Source organism: Lactuca saligna, chromosome 2, assembly GCF_052625555.1.
Source record: "Lactuca saligna cultivar CGN05327 chromosome 2, ASM5262555v1, whole genome shotgun sequence".
In the NCBI taxonomy this organism is placed as follows: domain Eukaryota; kingdom Viridiplantae; phylum Streptophyta; class Magnoliopsida; order Asterales; family Asteraceae; genus Lactuca; species Lactuca saligna.
In genome coordinates, this window is record NC_136418.1 from 129190980 (window position 1) to 129198534 (window position 7555).

Below are 7555 nucleotides of genomic sequence, written 5' to 3' on the forward strand. Positions count from 1 at the left end.
TGTTAAAATGTTTGTGTAAAATGACCAAAATACCCTTCAGGTGTAGTATGAGATATAATCCAAGTACCTTATGCTGGCACCTCATACTGCTAACTAACTTCCACTATGATCAAATTTTGTATAGACTAAACCATGGTATGGAGAAAATGTTGATTTAATAACTTTAACATCTAAGTCGTTAAGTTAAGTCATTTTGATCATACTAAATTACTTCGACATCACACATTCATCTTAACTATGACAATTCATGCTTTCTATAACACGGCCACCATCAGCTCAAGTACAGACTTTACTTTATCATCATTTACTTGCAAAGATGCGACTACAAAACTTAGGTAGCAATACAACAAAAAATTAAACAAATCTACAGAATGTTGGACCATAACATATGGCAAAACTTACACAAATCTACTTTCATATGCACCATCTTTTTGATAGACTTCCTTTTGCCAATCTCCACCATTTGCAATAGCCATCTGAGCTGTTGAATAATATAAAGACAATAACCAAACAAATAATCAGAAAACAAAAAAACATCATAAAATATTCCAACACAAACAATCAACAAGCTTCCTAATGAGATAACTGAAAATCATTGAAGATGTCCTTCAAGATGATGAAAAAATCTTAGATTTATCCTAGATTAAGGGTTAATTTGCTGCAAAAGTAGGCTACTGATGTATAAGAGAACCTACCTTGTTCAATATGCTTTCGAAGAGATAGAACTTCATTCTCTTCTAACCAACGCCAGGATTTAGATCACATTTAATGGAGAAAAAAAGAGAACTGTTTGTTAAATTGATAACAGTTCTTTTCAACATTTATTCTGCAATTAGCTAATATAATTTATGGAATAAGATTGATGTCAAAATTTCCATCCCTGTTTGTTCAAATATGTTAATGCAAATCGATTTATGCGTAAAGGCCTCAAAATGTAACTTAATCTTAGTTATATGAATTCACAACATCATGCAAATTATTACCCTGTTTGTATATGGCTGATGACCTCTTATACTCTGTATATATACTTTCTAACATAGTTTAGGGTCTGAATACATACACCCTCCATCCTTCCACTTTAAAGTTTGAGCCTTTTTCTATTAATTCAAAAAGAAACACCCAAAAGTTACTATTCACCCATTCTAAATTGTTAGTAATCAATGACACATGAGTGTGAGTCTTAGCAAAATGGAGTTAGAGAAACGGGTTTCTAAATAATGTCACCATTTTTATCATCCCTAGTTAGCATCCTTATGTTACAGAGGCTATACTATGACAGCACCAAGGCCATGGGCCTCCTCATCTCGTGTGTTGAGGTAAAAAAACCAACTAAAAAAAGCTCAAAGTCAACTCAAAATAAACCTAATTTGACCTAATTTAAGATGAGAGACTGACTGACATTATAGAAAACAATTTTATACAAAATGAACAAAACAGTTCATGTTTGAAAGTTTTTGGTGTAAGCTGAAATTGAAACCAAGCAGAATAGGTATGCCTTCATATCTGAAAAAACTGAAAGATGGGGTGTTTAGCAATCAAATGAGTCATTTTGCAAGGCAGGATATAAGTCCATTATCCATGGAATTCTAAACCAAAAAAAAAAACGTCCTTTGGGTTTTAACAAAGAATTTATACCTAAAATAAAGAAATTTCCTCACAGTATTTTGCTGCTTGATCTTCTGGAAGATCAACAAGATTCTGTTCCAATGCACAACTGAAAGGAATAATTGTCTCACCCTATACACTTGAACCGTAGTACAAAAAGAACTAAAAGTTAAATCACCAACAAACATGTTACCTATTGGCCAAAGAACAGAATCACATAAAATTTGAATTAGTAAACCAAAGAGAATCCAATGCATCTTTAAGCAAAGAATTCTATCAAAAAAACAAATTAACATACACAAGGGCTCAAAATTGTTTTTTTTTTTTTTCAAAAAGAATATGAAAGGATGATATAGATTACCTTGTTCATCGGTGTGTTGAGAAGGGGAGGTATCAGGTGTTAGATAAATGAGTTCATCAGCAATTAGTGGAGGGTAAAGGAGAATACAACCGATTTTGTTATGCTTCCATACAAAAATTCTCATTTATTTTAAGAATATCATGAAGATGTCTCTTGGAAAGAAATTAGGTTAAATCAAAGTTTGTCCTTAACTTTTGCCCAAGAACTCAAACAACGAAGGAGCAAACTTTAATGTAAAAAGATCTTGTAAATCAGAAACACAGAACAGAAAAAATAAAATTGAATACCATGAATTAAGAACCTTAATAAGAAGAAATCGTGAACCATAAATTCTCAAAGTGAATCCACCATCGTTAACATCCGTACATGTTAAACCAATTGATGAGACCAGAGTCATAAGACGATAATATAACCGAACCATCGCCTGCCTCCTGCAATAAGGGAACGTGGAGAAGAAATCGGAATTTGAAAAAGATGGAGATAGAGCTGCAATAAGGTAGCGATAATGAAGGAAAAATTGTAACCTTGCGATCTGTTTGTTTCAACGACGATTTTATGTTATCTCCTATCGGGACCAAACTTCTTCAAATTACTTAGATACCTGCACCAATAAATCAATTCAAATCAGGAGCAACAGAAGACAGAAGAAAATTTTTCAGGTGTTCGTGAGAGAGAAAGGAAGAAGATATGTATGTGATTTCTTGTGATTCCGTCCCTGATTTTTCACGGTCATGTATACTCGGATCAAGTTTCATCGCATAGATAATTTGAACGTAAATAATGGAGTGAATAGGTTAAACCGATGAGCGAATATGATTGTTTGATTTGATTTTGGAAATGCAAACACAAAATTAGCTATCTTTACGCATATTATAGTTAGTCGATCAATTTGTTGCAAATTTAACGGGATTGATTAATGCAGATTAAAAGGGCCGGCCAATTTGAAGCTATAAAAGGATAGTTTAGTAATTACACTCTAAGGAAAATGAGCGGGAAAACTCTATTTTGGGGCCTTGGAAAATGCCACGTGGCCGAGTTCTACTTATTTATTAGAATTAGGATTAGGATATATATATATATATATATATATATATATATATATATATATATATATATATATATATATATATATATATATGAGAGGTTATATTGAGAACATGAAAAGGTTGAAATCGCGATAACATTGTAGATCACTCATTACATTATAAGAAAATTACATTTTCATTTAATATAAATAAAATTGTTTGTTTGTAACTTCCATTTTCATTAATTAATTTCATTAATTTTGATGTAACATATCAAAAAAATTCTTTTATTATTTAATTAAAAACGATGTCTTATTAATAAATTAAGTTTAACTCTCATTTACACACAAAAAAATCGCCATTATTAAGAATATATTATGCTAAATATATTTATGTATTTTTTTTTGGATAGAATAAAAATTAATAAAAAATATATAAATACATTTTTTATGCGGTAAGTAATAAAACATGACATGCATTCATAATTTTCCTTTTTATTTGTTAATAGTTATGTTAATTTTTTTTTTTTGGAACAGCAAATACAAATATATACTAAACTACTCCTAAATTATTCCACCTATGTCCACAATGAGACTTGAACCCTCAACTTCAAAGAAGAGGGCAACATCGGATACCGTTTGACTAGTTATGTTAATCATGAATGATTATATAAATAAATAAACATTAAGCATTTTGATAGATTACAATCTTCATGCATTTACCTAAAACAAATATATAATCATACAATTCTATTCATAAATGAATAAAATAACATTCACTTCTATTCATAATTTCATACTCTTGTTATGTTATTAAATGAATAAAACAAAATTCAGTTTTACTCATTAGTACATAATTGGTTTTGGTTTTGCTCTAATAGGTTTTTTTCTTGTGTTGAATATCTCCACAATATCTTGACTTGGAATGAGTTGCTTTAACATGAACTTGTGTTTTTTGTTGGCTTCTAAAATTCACGTGCTTGTCAAACAAACAATATTGACACCTACAAAATTGCAACAACCCTTTTATTTGATCAGTCTATAGTCTATATAAAAAGTTGCAATAAAATGTACATACAATAAAATATATATACTACATTCATGGATGAATAGAACTTAAAACATATCAATAAATGAAATCTTGTATATAAGTAAATTCGTTAGTTATATGAATGCGCAATACATGTTATATTTATTAATGATTAAAGGTACCACTCAACTTAAGTGAATGCGCAATACATGTTATATTTATTAATGATTAAAGGTACCACTCAACTTAAATGAATCATGTTTGTATTTTCTATTCATTTACGATTGTAGTTATATTTATTAATGATTAAAGGTATCATTTAACGACATTTAAAAGACTAATCATCAAGATCACGAGAAAACCGACGTAACAGTGAATTTGGTATTTTGCTCCTGACAAGTTTTTCCCATTTTATTTTCATATGTTAACAATTATACTATATAATAATAATAATAATAATAATAATAATAATAATAATAATAATAATTTTAATGAGTCACTAATGTTCGAAATTACTTCAAATCTTGCAAAGTATCAAGCCCAATAACATAATTGCATTTGATATTTTCAAGTTCCTCTTAATAAGTGTGTTCTAATTATTCATTATATGTGAAGTGAATTTTTTTATTGCACAATTACATTGAATCCATGTTAAATGTGACATCTCTAAAGAGATGAAACTGACTATATAGAATAGAGACTTCGAATAGAAAATTGCATCCCACATTAGTCGGACTACCAAATCATCTAGGGGAACAATCGAGAGCCTAATGCCTAAAGTATCTTATTAAACATATCTTACCTTCGATTGTGAAACTGCTTAGCTGTTTTATTGAAGGGTTCATCGGATAATCGAGTTTCTTCACCGACTGGGAAGCCTTAGCCTCCGTTCTATATAATAAGAAAATGATGAACCTTGTTTTTTACGGATCCAAAATCCGACCACCGTGATGCCTTCGTCACTGTAACTTGCACCGATGTCGGCTCTATGGCCTCCATCAACTTTTGATGTCGCAGAAGTAGTAGACAAGCATATTTTTTTTTCTAGTTTTCTTTTATCTCCGACTCACAATACCTGTTGCACAATCTCTACCTTCTCTGGTTTGTTTCGATTAAACGAAAATGGTAGTTGTTGGTTGATATTAGGACTTGATGGAAACCGATACATAGAGAGGGGGAAGGAAGCGTGGATAGATGAACATAAAGGGTTGAAGACGGTGTATTACCGATGGTTTGTAGATGGAGACAATCTTGTTCTAAAGCTTGAACAGGGGAGTAGAAGTTGGAGTAGATAAGCGCAGGTGGTGATGATGGTGATATTATGTGCCAAGGAACAAAGGTCGTCTCCCAAACACGCAGAAGTCATAACAAACTAAAGATATTAAGCCTAATTTAAGGAAATTAGATTTATGTTATTTTCTTATTCACACTTACCCTAATTAAGCCATTTGAATTTACCTCAATACCCTTTACGGTATTTTCTTATTTACATTTTAAGATATTTAGTTTTCATATTAACAGAAATGGCCCCTTACATATTAGCCCTATATCTAAGAAATTGGATGGTCATGATATTTTCTCGCGTTCTCAACCTTTGTCATGTTCTCAATTTAACTTACCCTCTCTCTCTCTCTCTCTCTCTCTCTCTCTCTCTCTCTTTCTCTCTCTCTCTCTCTCTCTCTCTCTCTCTCTATATATATATATATATATATATATATATATATATATCCTCCTTAATAAATGAAGGTTTTTTTGCCACATGTCAATTTCTCATTAATTTTGACACTTGTCATTTTGTGGTATTTTTGAAATAAATATTATCCACTTGTCAATTTTTGGTTTGTTCTAATTTTTAAAATTAAAATCATATACTTATATATGTAAATTATTAAATATGATATATATGATATATTAAATTGCAATAAATATATATCTTCCTTAATTTAAAGTTATACATTAAAAAATATTTTTCGTTTACACTTTAATGTTTAATTTTTTTTTAAATCAACCCGTGTAATACACGGGTTTCACACCTAGTATCCCTAATAAAACAATCTCTAAACTGACGCATGGCACATTTCTAAACTATGTTTTTGCCACATGGCATTTTTATACTCACCGTTCTTTTTTTTTCCCGCCTATTCCTGCTCTTCAATATTCAATTTCACTAGGTGTAAAACCCGTGTATTACACGGGTTGATTAAAAAATTAAATATTAAAATGTAAACATTAAATATTTATTTAAACAAAATTTTGAAATAAGGAAAGAATAAATGTATTAATTAGAATTACTATCATATTTATTACATTTAATACTTTGCATATATAAGTATTATGTAAATTTTTTATTTTAAAAATTAAAAAAACCTAGAAATTGACATGTGGATAATATTTATTTCAAAAATACCACAAAATGACAAGTGTCAAAACTCATGAGAGATTGACACGTGTCAAAAAAACCTTCATTTATTAAGAAGGATTCCGAAAAATAAGGAAACACAAATATGTCGGGATCATTTTTTAAATCAGCAATGGAGCATTAATGGTAATCCTATTAAATCCCAAATAATCAGGGAGACAATTATTTTAAATCCTACAAAACAGCAACGTCGTAGTTTGATTGCCTCCATCGCCACCATCACTCTTTTTTAGGGTTCGCTACCCCTCTATTTCTATAAGGAAAGAGTTTATTCCAGTCATCGCTCAATCACTTCCGTCATACAACCTTCACTACCACAATCCACCCACCAGCCCCTTTTTTCTCAAAACCTAGCACCGCTAACCATTATTTGCCGCCTTCACCACCATGTGCAGTCGTCAACATGACTGCCATGGACAATAGTTTTCTCTAAAAACCATATACCACTACCACTCACTGATTTTGTCGTTACCATTTGGTCTTCCATCTCCATATCTTGCAAATCAGGAGCAGGGGCATAAACAATCGAGATGAAACATGGAATTGGCCTCAAGTCTATTTTTCAAAAACCTACAGGGTAATAAGAGGTTCTCGTAAATCTTTTTTTTTTAAACCCTTGAATATTTTTATTTTGGGTTCTTTGGATTATTTTTTGTTCTGCCTTTCGTTTACCATTGATGTGTCCTGTTTTTAGTTCCAATCAATACTTTCTATATGGAACGTTGTTGTTGAATCTGTATTCTTATATTGGACGAAACAATAAAAATCATTCACCCTTTAAGCCAAATGTATTGCAATCTGTTTTACAAATTGTTGGATTTTCTATAATTAATGAGATGTTATTTACCCTTCGTTTCAGATGTTGTTATACACATTGATTATTGTCATCTTCTCTTTTCTTAGTTCATACCTACTACTCTATAATGGAAGCAACTGGAAGGAAGAATGATTTGCTTTTTTTTGCATCTTACAAACGAATCTCTTAAGACCCTAATTTGAAATCTTGATCTCCCATAAAAAAGACAAATAAATATTGATTTCTCTTTTGGCAATATCCTCTAGATTATCGACCCATGTTCTACTTCCACAAATCCACTTATTTTCAAGCTTCTTGAA

At 30.7% G+C, this 7555-nt stretch overlaps 1 long non-coding RNA gene across 2 annotated transcripts; it reads right to left on the bottom strand.

The window, feature by feature from the left end:
• Nucleotides 1–225: 225 nt before the first annotated feature.
• Nucleotides 226–2803, bottom strand: LOC145029079 (uncharacterized). 2 transcript variants are annotated; one of them, XR_013676357.1, is made up of 3 exons: nt 2491–2803; nt 1636–2397; nt 226–1097 (listed from the first exon to the last, which is right to left on the bottom strand). It is a non-coding gene; the product is annotated as an uncharacterized LOC145029079 (long non-coding RNA). The 2 variants fall into 2 exon arrangements; XR_013676356.1 differs by having other exon boundaries at nt 226–2397.
• Nucleotides 2804–7555: the final 4752 nt, after the last annotated feature.